Here is a 20,347-nt window from a genome sequence, read left to right as displayed (position 1 = left end):
CAAGAAACGGAGGGGCCTTCACTTGCTCAAGAGGCATTCCCCCAGAAGGACACGGAGCTGCCAGGCATCAGTGCCCGGCATCAGTGCCCGCTCTTTGGAAGAAATGTCTACAGAGGGTACTGGGTCTCGATCCATTGCCACCCTCATCCCAGTTTGTCCGGAGACAGTGTTGGCTCTAGTTTTGGCAATCCTGCTTCTTGAGGGTTGCCTTCAGTCCTGGGAAAACTTGGGCTTGTTGGCATTACTGCTGACACCTCACTGACCCCCTCGGGGCCGGAAGAGCACAGCCGGGATGAGCTGAGGCTCTGGTCTCCAGCTATGTCTGTGTGATCACAGAGGTGCAGGCACTGGGTGAAGCCTGCAGAGCAGACAGTGATTCTGACTCAGCAACTCTGGAGTGTGAGAGCATGAGTCAGCAGCTCCTTGGCCTGGGGAAAGGGCCTGGGGCTGGCACAACTCAAGATGCAAAACAGCAGGGCAAGCTGGTGCATGCAGAGACAGAATGTGAGGGGCAGCCTCACTTACAGCATCTGCCGGCCAGGGACCAGCCCAATCCTGGCAAAGGGAGGATCTGTTTATCAAGACAAAAGTTCATCCACCAACACTGCCCAACACCACTGTATTGCGGTATCAAGTTTCCAACAGACAAATTCTTGGGAGAAAACACCCCGACCATGACAAATGTGTGCCTTGCCCATTCTCTGTCAGTTTGGGCAAGTTCTGCCTCAGCGTGCTCATCACTGACGTCACAGATCAGCGAAGGAGTGAAATGGGTGTGCGTGGAAAGGTCTTCGGCCAGCACAGCCCCACAGGACGTGAGCCCAGGTTCTTGTTACCGCTCCGTTTTGGCCAGAAGGAGACAGAACAAAACGTGACCGAAGACCCAAAATGCTGCCTCATTTCCTCCCACTTTCTCCTGGGCATCACCTCATTCTGGTTTTGCCTTGCTCCTAGCTTCCAAACTCTGCCCCTCGGCTTCTTGTCCCTGCATCCAAGTCTGCATGATGCTGTTTCTTTCACGGTACATTATTCATTTCTTGGCAGGGAATGCTGTGCTCATAAGAATTAACATTTGGGTTTTATTTACTGAGTCACGATGTGCCAGGTTTGCATAGGGGATTCAGTTGCACAAACTCTCTTGATGGGAAATCAATGACAAATTGAGAAAAGGGGGGGGGTCCAAGGATCAAACAGCAAACCCTTCACAATCCTTGTTTGAAAACTCAGTCCTGCCTGATTTATTGCCTTTCCTGCAGTGGTGTGTGGAGGGGGGAGGGACCCAGTTTTCTCTGGAGTCCCTCGCTGACCACCAAACCGAACAGTTAGACTCATTCCCAAGTTTTACATGAGATTAGTCACAGGATATTTCATTTTAAATCCAATGGAATGTTTTTTCTAAATCAGACAAGACTCTTTCAATGTTTATGGCTGTTTTTCTGGAATTCTCTTTGGCTCCAGCAGGGATTTGAAAATTAAATACATTTCCTTTCGGTGACCTGGGGCTGAGTTGGAGGGAGACAAGGCCCTCGATTTGGGTCAACAATAACTTGTCAGGCTTGTTCCAACAAGTGTCTCTCATTGGCCAGCCTATCTGGGCACCTGAGCCCACCACAGCAGCCACGCCGTGAACCCCATCACCATACAAGCCTTCCCCCCATCTACTGCTCCTGGACCATGGGAACCTGGGCACACAACAAAAATGTTTTGCAAAATTCAAAGGTGGGCAAGACCCAGTGTGGGCTTCATCCTCAAAAGAGCTTTCTTCTTGACTGTTCTTCTTCTTCTTTTTTTTAAAAAAATCTAAAATGGAAAGTAAATCAGCTAGTGGCAGACTCTGAAATCAAATGAGCTGAATTTTAACCTAGCTTTGACCACTTATTAACTGTGTATCTTTGGGCAAGTTTCTTGAGTGCCTACCTCAGTATATTCCGCTATAAAATGTCCATCGTAGTAGTAGTGCATATCTCACAGGGTTGATAAGAAGGTGAAATGAACTATGTAAACTGCTCAGATGACTTACTGCTGCACAGCAAGTACTAGTGAAGTATTTATTTGTATTAATGTAACTTAATCCAAAGGACTGATATCACCACATTTGTACTTCCAGTAGGATTCCATCCACACACAGGAATGTTGGTTTTCTTGGATCATCTTACAGGCTGTTGGATGAACAGGGATTGGGTTTCGCTGAGGGTATTTTCTCAGAGGGTGTGGGGCAGCGGGGAGAGGATGGTCCAAAGCCCTAAGAAGCATGTAACTCTAGCCATATTCCTGGTGTGTTTTATCATTTGTGTCTCTCAGGATGTGCTACCTGGCCAATAGCAGAAAAACCTGTTGAAACTGGTTTAAACATTAAGGAACTTATTATGGCCCAAGTGCATACAATCCAGAGGTAGCTGGGATTCCTGGTTCTGGAACATCAGTCATACCATCCAGGATGCAGATTCTTCTCATCTCTCCAGCCTGGGGCACATGCGGTTGGCACTAGCCTAAGGAATCTTCCCTCTTGACTGTAACGACAATGGACATGGGATGAGGCATTTCTGTTATCTTTTTCTGAATATAACACAGGGAAATACTCTCTGGAATCCCTCATTAAGAGGGGCAAACTTTCTGGAACCCTTCAATCGACTGCTTCTCATATTGCCCAGTGTTCAATTGAGTCACGCAATTCTTTTCTGAGCCTATCATTGGCTGGAAGGATGGGATTACCCAAAAATGTTCAGATCATGAAGCAGCACTACCATTGCTTACCAGGAGAGGGAGCCAGTCTTAGTGGCCAGTGATCCTTGAACTTCCAGGAGTTCCAGAGAGAACATGGTTAACAACCTAACAACTAAGACTCTCCATTCTCTAAAGCCAGGAGCGCCTTCCTGGAAGACTGATGAAATAAAGCCAGGATGTTAATTAATTCTGTAGACCATTCTGCAGGGTGGATTTCTAGGACTGGAGTTCTGAAGACACGATTTCGAAGAAAATGTGATGGTGAACATTAAGCTCTTTGTGTATCCTCTCGAGACCACAGTCTTCCCTTCTGATTTAAAACTGTCTTCCATCAGCCAGAACATCTCAACAGCCTCCTCCAGTTCTTCCCCTATGAAGGCCAGAGAGAGCAGGGACCATCTCTGTAGTTCACCCATTGCAAGCCAGCCACCTGGGCAATGGTAACTTAATCAATGCACATCCAAAAACATTCTAGATTTGGCCCTTTTCTGAGATTGCATTCATGTCATTTGTCACTCTTTCCTTCAGTGTTGTTTCTCTCTGCTCCCTTGGAGTTCTTAGAGACCTTCAACCTCTTATTCTAGAAATAGTAATAGGTCACTTTTGTCTTTGGAACACTTACTAAATGTCTTACCCAGTGTTTATAGCACTTCATAGATGCGACATCATTTAATATTCACAGGATCTCTTCAAGTGAGTACACAGGTGAAGAAAATGCCTTCCCCAGAGCCACATATTCTGCAACAGAATATAGACTCAAGCCAAGGTGTGAGAGGAACCAAAGCTTGGCTGCTTGGCCAGGCTCTGTATCTCTTTCTGGACTTCTGAAACCCAGAGAACACTCCTCCCGTGCCATTCCCATTGCCTGCTGTTTGCTTCTAATGTCTCTGGGTAAGTTTCCCTAATGCCCTATTATCCTCTGAAGGCTGGGTCTTGATACCGCAGGGCTCACAACCCTCAATGCAGCCCAGCCTTCTGTCTTGAGCACATGCCATGGGGATTGAACTACATCCAAGGACACTGGCCTCTGGATGGCCCAACTACAGCCAGTGTCTGGAGACTTCTGAGGATCCCCCTGGTCCAGCCCGTGTGTGTTCTGTGTATTGGCCAAGCCAGCTTGCAGCCACCACTGCCTCAAACAGCCACCAGAGCGAAGCCCAGTCTCTATCTGAACAAAACATAAAACTGGCTGGCTTGATCTGGTTCCATTCAGTCTGAGCACGCTTAGTGACCCTGGTGCCCTGGCCCTGCCATAGGCCTCTGTATTTCATGCTGTCCATTAAAGTGCCTGTCAACATGTGCATAGCTCTGCCAGACTATGAAGAACACCAGGGCATGGAACTCTTTCTCCTCCGTGAAAAGAACTGTGGAAATGCTTGACCTCTGGTGTGAGACGCAAGAAAGGAACAGTTTACAGCTGCTTGTGTTGGTCGTGTCTCTCCAGGCATGCTTTAAGAACTTTCAGCTGGGCCACACATACACTTATAATCTGCTCAGCTGAAGCCCTGGCCACTTCTTCCCAGAGGCTGGCCAAATTGAGGGCAAATGTGTTGGCCACTGGTCTAATGGGTCAGCCATTGCAGAAGCTGGCAGAGATGCAAGCTGGCTTAGTCCCCTAAAAACCAAAAGCAACTGCAGACATCTGGAGGCCAGAGAGCTGTGTTCCTAGTGCTGGGTCATTAGGCACTAAAAACAAGAGAGACGAGTTCTGATAAGGCAGAAGCAGGAAGAAACGCAACTCTCACACCAGTCCTAAAGACTCAAAAGGCTGTTGGAGAATCAGGCTTTAAGCCACTTTCCACCACCTTCTTTTCTTATTCTCCCTGGTCTCATCCTTTGTCCTTTCCCTTAGTACTAGTTGGGCAGAAAGACCAGCGACAACATCCTTTCTGTTCTTGACTTATCACCTACTGTTTTCCTTTCTATACTTGGTGCCCTGGCGTCCAAGAAACAAAGAGATTATATGATTTAGGACACAGAGGACAAAGCACCCAAAGGAGGCCAGGAAAACACACATGTGTGGTCTTCAGATGAGATTAAAGGGTGGCAGCATGATTTTTCTCATCCCTTATGCTCAATACAAAGCTGGAGGAGAAGGCAGGGAGATTTGATCAGCGGAACAGCATGAAAGAAAATGATTTGAATAGTTCAAGCTGCTGAGTGATCCCAATAAATGTGAATGTCTCAAAGTCATCATTTTAAAGTATAGAGACTTTTTCAAACCGCGTTGAAAAAAAAAATACCCCCAATCTGGCTATATGATACTTAGGAGAGATACTTCAAAGAAAATGATATGAGACAGTCAAAAGTAAGTGGCACAGTAAGAAGTCCCATGGTAAGGCTCCCCAAAAAGGGTTCCAGGGACAGGAAAAAAGAAGGTAGCAACCAGGGATGTCCCTTATCTCCAAGTAGCAATAATTTAGAAAGAAATACATTTCTTGGCTCAATCTTCATAGTGACCCTGAGAAGCAGAATTTATTTTTAAAAAAAATGACCTAGAGGGGATCCCAGGGGATCTCACACAAGGCTTCACCTTGATTAATCTCCTACCCTCTCCAATTTTAGAAGGGAGAAGAAACACAAGTTTCTTGGACAGGCTGCATTACCTCTCCCCGTTTCTGAGGACAAAGGCAAAGCTGTTCAATTAAAAACAAGTTCATAAGTCTTCCCATACTTCTTTCCATGACCACCCCAGAAAATGGCTTCAGGCTGACCAGTCTGGATAATTCCCCAAAGGGGTCATGTAAGGGCCAGAAAAACAATTTCCTGCGTGAACCCATTCAATTGCCCATTTAATATCTTAAGTAAAACCGGCATAATGGGAAAATGTCAGCAACAAATTAGAGTAACTGATAGACAAACATGTGTATGTATAGACAGACCATAGTTAGTTCTCAGGGGAAATCCCTTAATGCTGTGTGGGTGAATTTTGAATCTCTGAATTTCCTTCTTCACCTCCCAGGAATACATTTCACAGCGATCAGTGTACTTTCAAATGAATTCATGACCTGCATGGGTTTTAAAACCATTGACCAGGGTAATAATTTTTTAAAACTGAGAGTCAGTGACCAGTGTCAAAGCTTGTGGTTTTACAGCAACAGAGAGAAGGTGTTCTTGAAACTGGTACAACTCCACTTGGATCATGGGGATCATGGGAACTATGGAAATGGAGCTGAAGTGGGTGGGAGCTTGTGCAGGCCTCGTGGTGACCTCTAGGCCTGAACCACCATTTCTCTTCCCCAGTTCCTCCACAGCCTGTATCAGGTCGAAACGTTTTTGCCATTGTGCTCCATCAAATGGAGGTCATAAATTTCACCTTGGAGAGCCTAGGTTCACTGGTAGAATAAACTTTGGGAACACAGTTTTAGCATAGAGGCTCTGACAAACCCTACAGTCAAGGGTTTAAGTTAATCCAGTGTTTCCACAAAGTGACTTCAGCAGACCTTTGCAGAAGCCCTCTGAGGATACTGGAAATCAGAATTCCCTAGCATATGCTTTGGGAAATGCTAGGAAAGCCCAAGTCTAAAGCATGCCTTGGCATTGTAGATTTCCTCTGATTCTCCCGTCATGCCTTTCCATGGGCTACTCTCCCATCAGCCAGCCGAGATGCCCACTCTCAACCCAGAGCACCTTGCCCACTCCCTCTTCACTCCCACTGACATCCTCCACCCTCCTCTTTGGCACTCTTTCCAAATCTTCCTGAGGCCCCAAGTCCCATCCTTTGTCAATCCCAGCCCACATCCCTCCTTTCTTCTGCTAAAACTTCCCACCAGAGTAGATGCAAAATAAAAGCTAGCTACTGGAGTGCAGGATGTTGGGCATCAGCACGGCAAGGAGAGTCATCCTTTGTGGTCATCCAGCTGTCTCCTAGGCCCTCTTGGACAAACTATGCCCTTAGCTGTGAATATCTAATTTCCATCTCAGTCCAGCAGGGGCAGCATCTCTCTCATCTCTGCAATTCCTTGCTGGGGGAGGTAACAGGATGCTGAGGAAGAAAAGTAAAAGTGAACAACTTTCAGAAATGAATCAGTATCAAGTGCAGGGTCAAGACACACTTGACTTAATGCTAACTTGATAGAAACTTGACTTTGCCTCAGAGTCCATCTGTGTTGTGCTCAGTCCTGCTGCTTCACACCACTTCCTGTGATAAATCCTTGCGCTGAAGTAGGCACCTGCTGAGGGATGAGCCACAGGGCAAGAAGACCTCAGCTGCTGACTAGTCATCTGAAGAGCCATGGGGCACATTTTCTGGAAAGTGCTGGTCCTGAGGGTGTCTCCTGGATATGACTGGCAAACTCCTTCTTCTCTGGGCACACAGCCCATGAGCGTTGAAGAATCACCTTGGCACCCCAGTACTTCACTAGGGCCCTCAACCTCATGCCCAGCCTGCAAAGGTGACCAGTGTTTCATCGCATTGGTTGTTCTTCTCCTAGCACAGCAGGTACAGTGACTGTCTGTAGCTGTGGCCTGTTACCACCACCGACACGCCGTTGAGTTATCACCTGCATGTTTCATTCCCTCCATTTAACCCTAATTCCTCTTCCATTCCTGTTCTTCCATAGGCAGCTCTTCTAGTGAGTTCAAGGTGCTCATCCCTGCTATTTGTGTATTGTTCATGTGCACGAGTAAGGGTCCTTCACAATTTTCATGGAAAATGAGTATTACAAAAAAAAACCCCTATGACTATATTTCCTTTTTTCTTTTGTTTTATTTTTTATTTATTAATTACATTGCATTATGTGACACAGCTTTATAGGCACTGGGATTCCCCCCACTCCTCCTCGTACCCTCCCCCCATGGTGGATTCCTCCACCTTGTTGCATTACCACAGTTCAAGTTCAGTTGAGATTCTTTCATTGCAAGCCTATACCAAGCATAGAGTCCAGCAGCTTATTGTCCAGATAAGTTCAACAGCTTCTTGGGGAGACCATCTGTGGTCTGAAGGTAGAGCCGGCAGAGTATCATCCCAATCAATTAAAAGCCCCAACATAACATCAGCAACAATTTATAATGTTATGGAATTAATTGACATAGTATTGAGTAACCAATATGTTAAAAAAAATGCAAGTTCTTAACCACATCCTGTGACTTCTTCATTGACATTTCAATTTTAGTTTATATACAACCGGGTTCTATACACCTTAAAATGGCTATAGATTACTGTTCAGCTGTCTCGTGTCTATTTTCATTATAGTAGTTAGCAGTTTATAGCATTGAAGCATAATTTTGCTGAACCTGGCTGTCAGTTTTTTGCATCAAAATAAGCATACTCTGAAATTATGGATACATGAATGTTTTTAAATGCCTTCACACGTTTAATTTAGGTACAGCATTGTGTCTTTTCTGTGCCATCCTGGTTAGTTTTGTTTTTCTTCTTTTCTATCTTCAAGCTCAGGATCATGTCTTTATGGTGCATTCCTGCTGGTGGGTATCTATACACACAGATGCCTTCACACACCAACCGCTGAACCACCTTCCCAGGACAAGGCAAAGACAAACACACACACTGTAAGGAATGGCACTCAGAAAGAACTAAACAGAAAGTTCCATCCAGTGGAACTGCTTTGGTTTTATGCCTTCTGTTTGTCCGCACACTGAACAAGAAGTCCAGATTGGACTTCTAGCTCCTACAGTCACCATGTTCAACAGTATCACTCGGAAGTGGGGGAGAACAAGGGTTGGAGGCCCCAGAACGATGGCTTCTGAGTTCACCACTTCCACTGAACAAACCCACACGTTCCTTCCAAACACCCTTGGTGGCCCAGCCACATCCAGCCCCACCCAAGTTGCACTGTCACATCGTCAGTGGTGTCTGCTGAACTCTGTCACTGCGGTCCCATTTCTACCCAATCCCAGGAGCTTCTCGCTGTGTCCCGGGCCTGAGGAGGCTGCGAGGAGGGAGGAGGGGTGAGGCAGCTGTCAACCATGACCCAGTCTCTTGGCAGCTCTTCTTGTTCCATCTACACTCACATAGAACCAGAGGAATGGGCTGACTCTGTAATCAACCAGTTTCATTGTTTTAAAATTGAAATTTCACAGGTCATCAGCCTACCCCCATGGCCCACTGCCCTTGGAGGAGATGGAAAAATAATTGGAATCATATGAGCCAGTTTGATTAAAAAAAAAAGTGCATGTGGTTTGCAGTGGAGGCTGGATTCCCTGTACTTGCTGACTGACCTGACCTCCCCTTCCCCAAGCCTAAGCTCTTCAGAGATGAAACTGCCTCCCTGCCAGGAGAAATGATCTCAGTCAGGAGGCAAGAGGCCACCTTCCTCCCCGAGGCTGAAGCTGCTCACCCTCAGAGCAAACCCTGGGTGAGAGAATAATTCAGCTACCCCAGGGGGCTCCTCCGAGGCTTCCATTGGCAAGTGCCTCCTACCCTGCCTTCCAGCACACTGCAGTGACAACAGGTGGTTCTGAGGCAGAGTGGCAGACAGCAAATTCACCCATGACCCCAACAGTAAGGACTCGCAAATGGCCCCAGAAATAATGGCATGAGGAGGACACTCTATAAGCAGATCTTTATTACAGTTTTCCAAAGAAAAAAAATCCTTTATTTTCTCCTACCCAATGGAGGATTTGTATCCTCTGACCATTACCTCCCCATACCTACCCTCCCACCAGCCACAACTTCGGGAGCCAGCATTCTACACTCTGCCACTCGGAGTTCGAGGCTTTAGATCCCACATGTAAGTGAGAACACCTCGTGTTTGTCTTCCTGTGCCTGCCTTTTTTCAGTTGGCATCATGAGGTTTCCATTCGCGCACTCCCATCCCACTTCTGGGTATTTATCAGCTTCGCACTCGCTCTATTGAGAGACATTCACATTTCCACGTTCCTGGCAGCATTACTCACCACAGCCAAGCTCTGCAATCAGTCTGAGACAAGGGCTCTCGGAGGGCGCTCTGTATACTTCACATTCCTCGGTTCCAAAATTTGGAGTGGGGAATTGCGCATGGGCGCCTGGAGCTGCCTGAACATTCCTGATAACCTACTTAGACCTCAGCAAGCCAATCTCTCAGCCCCATCAAATGCAGACCAGTAATGACCTCTGACTACGGGGACCTTAACAGCCACATGTCCCTGAGCCAGGAATGACTTAAGCTAGATGTGCATGCAAAACGGAGCTGGTAAAATAATGAAGAGTTTTGCTTTAAAACACACACACACACACACACACACACACACACACACCTCTCTCGTTAAACTTGCTTTTCCAAGACCCCCAGCTATCTACTGCTCTTTTTCCCTTCTCATGCTTAGTGAGGTGAACTCCTTTTCCCCCCATAGGCCTCCCCAGCAAATTGCTTTTCAATAATCCCAACACAACCTGCTGGCAGCTGTATTCTATATAACAATGCAACTCACAAATACATCACCTGCAATTATAACTCTGCCTTTGATGTACAACCAATTTAAAGATAGAGAATCTGGGTCTAATTAAGGTGGCTCAAGCTCAGGCTGATAAGGGCCACCTCCATTACAACAGCTCCAGTGAGCTGAAAGCAGCCTAAAGCGTCTGGAATTGGTTGGGAATCCGCTCAAGGCGTTTCAAAGCATGCCTCATGCAAGACAAGATTTTAGTCTCTACATCTACTTTCACAGACTCATTAGCAAAGTTTTCACTTTCTCCCTTGGTGTATCTGCATGAAAAATGTCTCAATATTTGAAAGAAACAATGGCAAAGGCAGTTGACATACCTGAAGGGGTGCATCTTGGGACAATTCGGTGACATCATGGTTCCCCCTTGCTCTTAGGATAAAATTCCATGTCCATGCTGTGGCCTGCAAAGCCCTGCAGAGCCTGGGTGCTCTCTGCACATGCAGCCCTTTCTCACCACCTGTTCTCTTGGGTTCTGGGATGCAGCTGTCCGCGGGACCAGTCTACATCCATGGAGCTTACGCTTGCTTTTCCCTTTGCCTAGCATCTTGTTCTTGCTGTCTTTTGCAAAGTTGACTCTTTCTCGTGCCTCTGACCAGGCTCACCTCCTAGCAGAGGCCAGTCTTGACCACCCCACTTGGTACCTCCTGTCACATCCCGCTTCCCTTTCAGCCTGTTGCACCTCTTTATTCATTTGTCCCATTTTGCAGAATCACCCTAGTTCTTGCTACAACACCTAGTAAGCATTCAGGGACAACTGAAGGTGGTATAAACGAGCAAAAGAGCAGGGGCTCCTAGTTTGTGCGCCAATGCCATGTACAAGACCACTGTGAGGGGTGGGTGTTGTGGGATACAAGAGAGATCACACCAGACAAGTCTAGGGTGTATTAAGCAGTCTCTATTAGCCAAGCTTGGTGATGGGAGAGCCCACTAGAAATTAACAAATGATAAGTTCATGCTGCAATCTAGTCTTAATCCGAATCTTGAGAGGAACAAATGCTCATTACCGTGAAACTCATCTGTTCAACTGAAGACCTATGCCCCAGCCTCCCCAGCAACACAACCTGGACACATTAACAAAGCTGTAAATGTTCACCATTTCTGTATTCCATTACTGTTAGGCCTCAACTCTCCTGGAACTTCTGATAGTACACAAATTAGAAATACAAAGCATCTTAGCACTTGCATCTTCACCAACTCACCCAAGCAGCAAACAGAGGGTGAGGAATACAGACATACAGGGGCCATGCTCAGGGGCTACCTGCCCCGGAATCAGTTTGCAGGAAGCCAGAGAGCAAGCTGGTACCGGGGAGGCCAAGAGATGGCGTGCAAGGGCAACGGAAGCACTTGACCAAGAGAGTCTCTCCCTCTCACGGGCCTTTATAGGGCCTTGTGAGGGGAGTGGTTATATAACAATGCAATACCGCCCCCTCTCAGGTTCCAAGTGATGATAGGTGAGCACCATAGGTGGGCAGAAAGGACCACATAGGTGGGGGAAGTGTGGTTTTCAAGCCCATGACCCTGAACTAGTGGCCTAAGACCACAACATGGAGAGCAGGATTAAATATCGCCTGTCTAGATCTCACTGTCCGAAAGAAGTATCCCCAGCCTTGCTTGGACACTGGTGACATTTTTTTTCACAAACAGGATTTGCATTTCTACGAGAAGAACTCAAGAACCACATTTCTTCTAAGCAGTCCTGGTGATGTTGACTTTGGGCCACTACCTTCTCTGGCAATGAGCAGGAGACAGGGAGGTCACCTCTGTGGCTCCTGGCTCACTCCACACAAAAGAGGCATAATAAGGAATCAGAACACTTATTGAGCACTTACTATGTGCCACATTGCACAGTTGATGGTTCGGTAAACCCATGGCCCTACAGTTAATTTGCAAGCATGTCTCCCTTGGGTGTCATTTCCCACCAGCCCTGTGTGCACTGATGAACTGAGTCTGTGAGTCAGCTTGGCCTTGACCGCTGAGGTGGTGGGTTGGCCAGAGCAGAGGCCACAATTACCAAGCGTCCCGTTGGGTCCACACTCAGCTGTATGGCCTCCACACACTGCTGCCACTCTGCCGGCATGTCGTGTAAACGATTTCACACTTTGGCAGCCAAATCGATTGGGTGTCTCTCTGCTTACGAATGGCTGGGATGAAATGTTTCCTTCTCCACAGGCAGGGCATGTTCTTGGCCCTTCAGGGGGCTTTTGAAAGGGCTGGTGTTGTGTTTACGAGTAAAGTGTCACTGTCAGGAATTTTTAATATATTCTCCAGCAGTTGAGCGGTGACATTCGCCTAGGAACCCCCTGGCAGAGATGCCTCTGAAGGATTTAGAGGCAACCCACGGAGGAAGAAGGTCATAATTCCGGATGGCTGTCTGTGGTAGAGAGGCGGTGGAGAGGTGACCGTGGTCGTGCAGCGTTCAGGTAGAAGGGGAGTGAGGAGGGATTTGGTGCTCAGAGAAACGGGAAAGGGCGGAGTGCGTAGAGAGAGAGCTCCAGGCAGAGCTTCTGAAGCAGCCTGAAGGGAAGGGCGAACCAGTGAAGGCTGTGAGGTCAGCCATCCGGAAGTGTTCTGGGCATGTTGTGTGGGTGTGGAGAAGAGCTGGCACATCTACCTCAATGTGACAGCCAAGTACCCTTGGAGGCTTCTCCTTGGTTTAGGGAGCTCTGTCTGTAGGACCTGACACAAGACGAGGACCAGGACAGAAGGCCCGCATGGTAGGGCTTGGGGTTGGTTGGGCTTCTTGGAGGGTGGTGCCTCAGTGTGATCCATGGCTTCAGGGCAGCACATATCTTGGGGTTAGGGGGCAGGGTAGATGACTGGATTTAGCCCTCCATTCGGCATGACCCTGGTGCAGGTGCCCCTCTGCAGCACCTTCTTCATGCTCTCCATGGGAAGGGGGCTATTCCTCTAAAGGCAGTCTTCCAGTGAGGGAGAGGGAGAGATAAGGAGAAATCTACCACATTACTATACTTCCTTCTTGAAACTTCTAGATCTTTAGTCCTCCAGGGAATGTGGAAAACCTGCTCAGACCATTGGGTGGTAAACTTATGGGAAGATTTAGACCCTGGTCAAAAGCTTCGTTTTCCTGAGGAGTCTAATTGGTTCAGTCCAGATGACTGACGCTTCTTCGAAAGGCCATGGAAAGCAGCATCCTGTTGACGTCTGTTTCTGGAAGTTTCTCCCAGCTATGGCCTGTAGGGGAAGCACAGTATTTTGCCCCTGACAAAGCCAGGGCAGCTAGCTGTAAGATTGGGAAGATGATTCTAGAACATAGTCCTCCACACACTCAGTACACCAGACTCTCTGAGTTCACATCTCACAAGGAATCTGAACCTAAATAACAGATGCTGATCTGTGGGTTCAGTGCAGGTTTGAGGAGAGCATAATAGCAGTAAATTTCATATTTCAATAGTTTTTAGAAAAGAAAATAAGATTGCCATAGTTTGAAGATGATAAAAATCTACTCAAATTCCATAATGATGTAAATTTTTGCTGATGGTATGTTGGAGCTTTTAATTGATCGGAATGATACTCTGCTGGCTCTGTCTTCAGAAAAGAGAGGGTATACCTAAGAAGCCATTGAACTTGACTGGACAATAAGATGCTGGACTCGATGTTTGATATATGCTTGCAATGGGGGAATCTCAACTGAACTTGAACTGTGGTTATGCAACAAGGGGGAGGAATCCACCATGGGGGGAGGGTTTGGGGAGGGGTGGGGAGAATCCAAGTACCTATGAAACTGTGTCACATAATACAATGTAATTAATGAATTAAAAATAATAAATTAAAAAAAAAGAAAAAAATCTACTTAAAAAGACAAAGATTCAACTACTCGTGGTGAATTTCCCTGATGAACAGTTCATGCACATTATGAAAAGCGAAACTATAATAATACAGAGAAGAATAATTGTATACACATGAGGACAGGGTCAGATGAATTTGTGCCTGTCAAGATGTTGGACCCAGTGTTGTCAGAGAAGGGTCGGCCCTACCCATACAAAGTTGATCAAACAAGACAACTCTCTGGATGGCCGAATGCACTTCCTAACAGCCAAATAACTGGAGCTGCAGTGTTCAGGTAGAAGTTTGGTTGCAGGTGTCTTGTAGAATCGCAATCTCCCAGTAGCTGTTCAACTCCCTGTTGGCACCAGTACACAGCATAACTGGCCAGGACCCTTCCTCTGCAGTCCCCTGGCAGGTGGGAGCAGGACAAAGAGGTGACCTCACAATGTTACCAACATTGTCTTCAGTGCATTGGAAAATGCTTCAAGATTTTGAATGTCTCCTACAGAAAAATCATTAGCTAAGTCATCAGGTTATTGAATATCTTAAGCATAAGAGAAAGAAGTCCAAGTCTGTGCCCTTGTCCTAGCATCTTTTCCTACACAAGCCTGTCAAATATTCAAGCTCACCCCGGCCCGAGTCCCTCCAGAGCACACAGAACGGAGCCCAGACAGCATGACTGACATTGGAAACCTGCTCTGCCACAGGTCTGGTTGGCCTGTGTTGGGGGGTACAGTGCTAAGAGGAGCTCAGCACAGGTCTGGCCCAAAGCCCAGTGGTATCTTCTCAAGAAGGGTGGCCCAGCCCAGAAACCCACACTGAGTAGGTTTGCTGTGATTGGTGACACTGAGTACTTGTTGGGTGCACTGAGTGCTTGAGAATACCCCGGCTGTCACATGTCTGCCTTGCCCTCCATGATATGGCCACTGTTCTGTCCTGGTCTATGCACATATTAGGCCTCAGACTCTCCATCTGTCAGACACATTGAGATGAAATGGTTTGCAAGGTTACCCCAGATTTCCTTCTCTAGGAGAATGTGTTTATTTCTTAGAGCTGCTGTGACCTAGCACAAACCAAGCAGCTTAGAACCACAGAAATCTCTTTTGTCTCTTGGCCCTGGAGGTGTGTATCCGGGGTCAACGTGTCACAGTACAGGCTCCCTGCAAGGTTCTCCCCTTTCTGCATCCTCTCTTCTGGTGGAGGCGGGAATCCTTGGCCTTCTTGGCCTTTTAGGTGCATCGTTACAAGCTCTGCCTTTGTCTAACCACGGGGGAGGGTCTCTGTCCAAACTTCTTCTTTTAAGGTCCCCAGGGCATTGGAGAAGCCCCTCCCTGATCCAGCATGACCTCATCCCAACCTGATTATACCAGCAAAGACTCTATGTCCAAATAAGACCATCTTCACAGGTATTAGGAGTTCAAACTTTAATGTGTCTTTTTGAGGACATGATGTCCTTGCATTATATTAAGGTCTGGATTTTGAAGCATCACTTGACATCTGTGTTGGGACCATGGTGACCAGCAGGAATGGCAAGTGCATTGCTCTGTCCAGGGGAGAAGTCCAGCCACTCCTGCAGTGTATCCGGGCATCTGTGTCCAACACCAGAGGGTGACTTTGAGTGATACAGAGAGAAAGAGACAGAAAAAGAAAGATTTTTCCACCCTCCGGGTCGCTCCACAGATGGTTGCAATGGCCAGGGCTATGCCAGATGGAAACCAGGAACCTGGAAATTTCTCTGGGTATCCCACATGCATGCAACAGCCCAGACATTTAGGTCATCCTCTCCTGCCTTAGCAGGTGCATCAGCAGGGAGCTAGATCAGAAGTGGAATAGCCTGGGCTCTGAAAGGCACCCATTTGGAACCCCAGCATTGCACAAAGCGGTTTAACCTACTACATTACAATGCCAGCCCCTAAACCGACTCTTAACCTCTGCATTTTGCTGTTGGATCCCACCCTGAGACATCTTATGAAGAGCTGAATAAAACAGAGAAAGCTTGCCTCGGAGACCAAGCATACAGACAACAGAGACTCACTAGCAGGGCCCAGCCTTCTGCCTGCTTCAGGTCCCTGCAGGAGAAAGTCCCTCCCCCAGGCCCCGGCAGCTCTGCTGTCTCACAGCTGGCAGCTTGCTCTCCAGCCTCTGCATTAATGCGCCCCAGGCTCCATTTATTTCCTCTTTTCTCCTCTTCCCAGGCAGGGAGGAGCCACAATCATTTCCAGACCCCCTCATAGTGCTGACTGGAGAGCACCTGGCAGAAAACCAAACGCACACATAGGGAGAGGAGGGTGGCAGCTCCCGTCCTGGAGGCCTCACTCACACACAATCATTCAGGGTGGGAACTGAGGTGGTGGGTACCCCTGGACCTCTGCCTCACCTCCGCCAGCTCCCCATCCATGCACAACCTCTTGCTGATGGCCAATCAGAAGCTGGCAGACACTTGAGGTGGCATACTGTTGATGTCCCTCGGAAGCTGCACCTTTGCACCGTGATAGCCATGGAGCAAAACAGGCAGGACTTGGTGGGGGAGGGGAATGGGATGAAGCTGAAACCGCACCCTCCCCCCAGCCCAGAGATGCTACCTATCCTCCCTGGCACTCCCTCCATCCCTGCACTTCCTTTTGCTTCCTGACTGGTCAAGGCTTTTATGTGAGCTCACCTGAAGGTCTCCTGAGGAGGAAATGATTTTCAAGGCAGCAGGAGGGAGAACTAAGTTCCTTAAGCAGTCAGGATGATGTCCAACCTGTGGTTTGTTTTCCTGGTGAGAGAATGAGTCATCAAACCTTCCTAAGAATCCATTTCTCAGACCCAGCACGATAGTTCAGTGACTAAATCCTAGCCTTGCATGTGCTGGGAACCCATCTGGGTGCAGGTTTATGTCCTGGTTGCTCCACTTTCCATTCAGCTCCCTGCTTGTGTCCTGGGAAGGCAGTCAAGGACAGTCCAAAGCCCTGGGACCCTGAACCCATATGGACACCTGGAAAAAGCTTCTGGCTCCTGGCTTTGGAAAGGCTCAGCTCCAGCTGTTGCAGCCATTTGAGGAGTGAACTAACAGAGGGAAGATCTTTCTCTCTGTCTCTCCTTCCCTCTGCAAATCTGCCTTTCCAATAAAAATATATATCTTTTTAAAAAAAGAACTGGAATGGGGCAGACCAGGCTAGGCAGGGCTACAACACCTGTTGGCCTCATGTGAGCTAGATCAGGGAAAAGCCAGGCTGGGCTGACTGTTGCTACTGGTGCAAGCATAAGTCAGAGTGGATGTAGGTTGGTTGGGCTTTGCTGCAGCATCAGTTGGCAGATGATGGCACTGGGGGATAATTCTCTCAAGTTAAACTGCAGAACCACCTGGAGAGTGCATGATCCATTTTGGGGATCCCTCCAAACGAACTGCTGAACTCAGAACCCTAACCATGAAGTGTAGATTTCATGGTCTGACCGTGGAGTGCATGTGTCAAAGCTGAGCCTCCTCAGTGGCTCAGACGGAGCAGTGGACAGCATATCCAGGTGCACATGGAGGATATGGTAGTCCTTTGGCGCCTGCAGAGGACACCTGGTACCACAACAGAGAACAGAACACAAAATAATCGATCAACTACCCCAGCCACGTGTTGGCAGTGAAAATCTGGACAAACGGAGACTCTAAGGTAGACTATGTCAGCCAATGAAATCTGGAGGGATTTCATCATGCTTGGAATGGCAAAACTGGCAACAATTTAGAACTGTCGAACTATCAAAACCATTTGAGCAGTGCCCTCAGAGCATGCCCCACACTGGGGACCTAGAATGGTTGGGTGGCTGGGTGGGCTTCTCCCTTTATCTACCCCCTACTCCCATATACTGAAAAAAAAATAATAATGTGGAAACAATAGTCTTACCCACTTTCCTGTAGCCCTTGACCCTTTGTGCTCTAATCAACTATGTAAAGATCACAAAAATAAAAAAAATAATAATAGAATCCATTTTCTCATTTGTTAAGTGGTGTAATACCATCCTCATTGTGTAAGACTCACCAGCATGCTGCTCCCCCTGCCCTCCTGCCGGCAGTGCATTCAGGCCAGGGCCTACCACTGGTAGATGGTACTTGCATCAACATCATCAGCAGCAGAAATGGGAGTGCCCATGACTTTGAAAATGGCACCAAGCTAGATTTTGGGGATGGGGATGGGACAGGAGTCACGGGAGGATGCTTTCGAGTCTTCCAGGCCGGGGTTGTGCAGGAACAGCGAGAAAGGGGCAGAGTGTCCCAAGTGGAAAGGGAAGTTGGAGAAGGAGCAGGTAGAGAGAAGAAAAGAGAACCCATGCTTCTCCAAGGCCTGGCCGGGACCACGGGCTGAGCAGGACATGGTTTCATTTAGGGTTCCCCATGGCACATCTTGCAGAAGAGAAGGCTGAAGTCTGGGACCCCAAGAGGCCTGCATGAGCCCCTTGGCTGGCTGCCCCAGCCTGAACAACCTTCTCAGTGGGAGCGCAAGTTTCCCACGCCGGCAGGACACAAACTCATCAAGAGAAGCTACCTCCCAGACTGGATCAAGAGAAAGGCCAAAGCTGGAAGAGCCCTTGACCAGTCAGTCTAGTGCTCTCTTGGGAGATGCTGAAGTCAGGCTCAGAGATGGGAAGGAACCTGCCCAGTGGCACACAGCAAAAGAACCAAAGTCCAGAGCTGCAACATCATCCAGGTTTATTCTTTCTGAATGCTTCCAGCTCAGAAACGCAGACCTGTCTCGGAAAGGAACAGGGACTTTCAAGTGGTGCTGAAAGTTCCAAGGCTAAGGAGTCTGGACAAGCTGCGTGCTTCTTGGAGTATTTTTCATCCACATGAGGGGCTCACCCTCCTGCAGGGCCGCTTCCTAGCTCTGCTCTCCATGAATTTTCTCAGCTGACTCTGACCTGCAAATCACGACCACCTTCTGAGGAGACAGAGCATCAAACACCTTGCTTTCGGGATGCGTGGACTCCAGCTGAAAAGGGAACAGGCCCCAGAAAACGTAATTTCTCCAGCAACATTTGGGTCTTGAGAATGTGCCTGTGTCAAGAGGGTGTGTTGTTGGAATGCACCTTCTCACAGGTCTTGAAAGCATTTTCATTGCTGGCTGAGTGGCGCCTCAACAAAAGGGAGCAGGTGAAACGTTGCGGAGAAAGCAGACCCCCGGTTAGAGGGGCCTTCAACTTGAATCACTGGTGTTATCTTGACCAGCACAGTTCACACCAATCAGTGCTTCCCAAAAGCTTGTCTCTGGGTCAGACACCGCTGTGTGTGGGGGTACCCTGCTTCCCTCTCATTCTCATTTGCACACTCTGTGCTCTTGCTGGCGCCAGCCCCCCACCTCCAGTTAGGTTAGACAATTAACATCAGCATTTTAAAGGATGAGAAAACAGAGGGCCACACAGACTTGGATGGGTTGTGTATTGAATCCGGGATAGCTGCGTTTGAGCTGCTGCTTTTATCATAATTAATAAACAACCTTCCAGATCCATAGAAACACTGCTGTGGGCAGCCTGCCTTTCCCAATCACTCCTTTCAGCCAGGGTGCCCAGTTCCCAGCTCCTACCTGTGAGCTCAGGCCTGGTACCCAGCCTTCTCATGTATCCAGTGAACAAGCATGCCCTCATTGGGGCTCCTGGGATGTTTATGCCCCCTTATAAGTCAGAGGTGGAGTCTAACCTCCCATGTGGTATTAGCAGGTATGTGTTTGGTCGGGAGGAACCTGCTTTCTGGAAGGTAGCGTCTGCCTGCAGGGGAGACAGAGTACCTTCTCCACTGCCTCCCTGCCACCATGCCACACAAGGATGCAGCAAGGAGGTCCCATGTGAGAAGCAGAAGCCACACCAGACCCTGAATCTGACGGCACCTTGACCTTCACTGTCTCACCTCCAGCACAATAAGCCTCTTTTGTTCATGAACTGCCCAGGCTGAGCTGTTCTGCTACAGAAAATCCAATCCTACTGAGATGATGACCCTGTACCCAAGGGGCAGACACCATGCTGAGAGCATGGCTCCTCAACCTGTAGGTATAGAGGATGGAGGAGAGTTTGCCAGACACAGGGGGAAACACAGAGGCTGTTTGGTGCTGAGAGTTCAGCATGTGCAGTGGCACAGGTGTGTCAAAGGACAGAGCGTGCTGGTCCAAGAGTGATGGGCCAGAGCAGAGCAGCCTGGCTGTCAGGCTTTGTCACGGTCTGCTGGTGCCCTGGGAGCTCACTGGCCCACAAGCTGGCCTGAATTCTGGCTTCCTTCTGCATGCTCCGATTCCTTCAGAACTTCCTCCTGGGCCAGAGTATTGGTCTGCTTGACTGCTGTCCACTCACTAAGATCCTGCTACACAGCATGCCTGGCTTCTACACAACTCGTTCTCATGTTCTGGAGTCCAAGAGGGCTTCAAAATCTGCCTTAGGCTTCCTATTTCCCAGCACCGAGGACATCTAACAGGTGCCGGAAAATGGCAGCACTGAAGAT

Source organism: Ochotona princeps, chromosome 13, assembly GCF_030435755.1.
Source record: "Ochotona princeps isolate mOchPri1 chromosome 13, mOchPri1.hap1, whole genome shotgun sequence".
Taxonomy (NCBI): Eukaryota; Metazoa; Chordata; class Mammalia; order Lagomorpha; family Ochotonidae; genus Ochotona; species Ochotona princeps.
Note: the sequence above shows the minus strand (reverse complement) of the source record.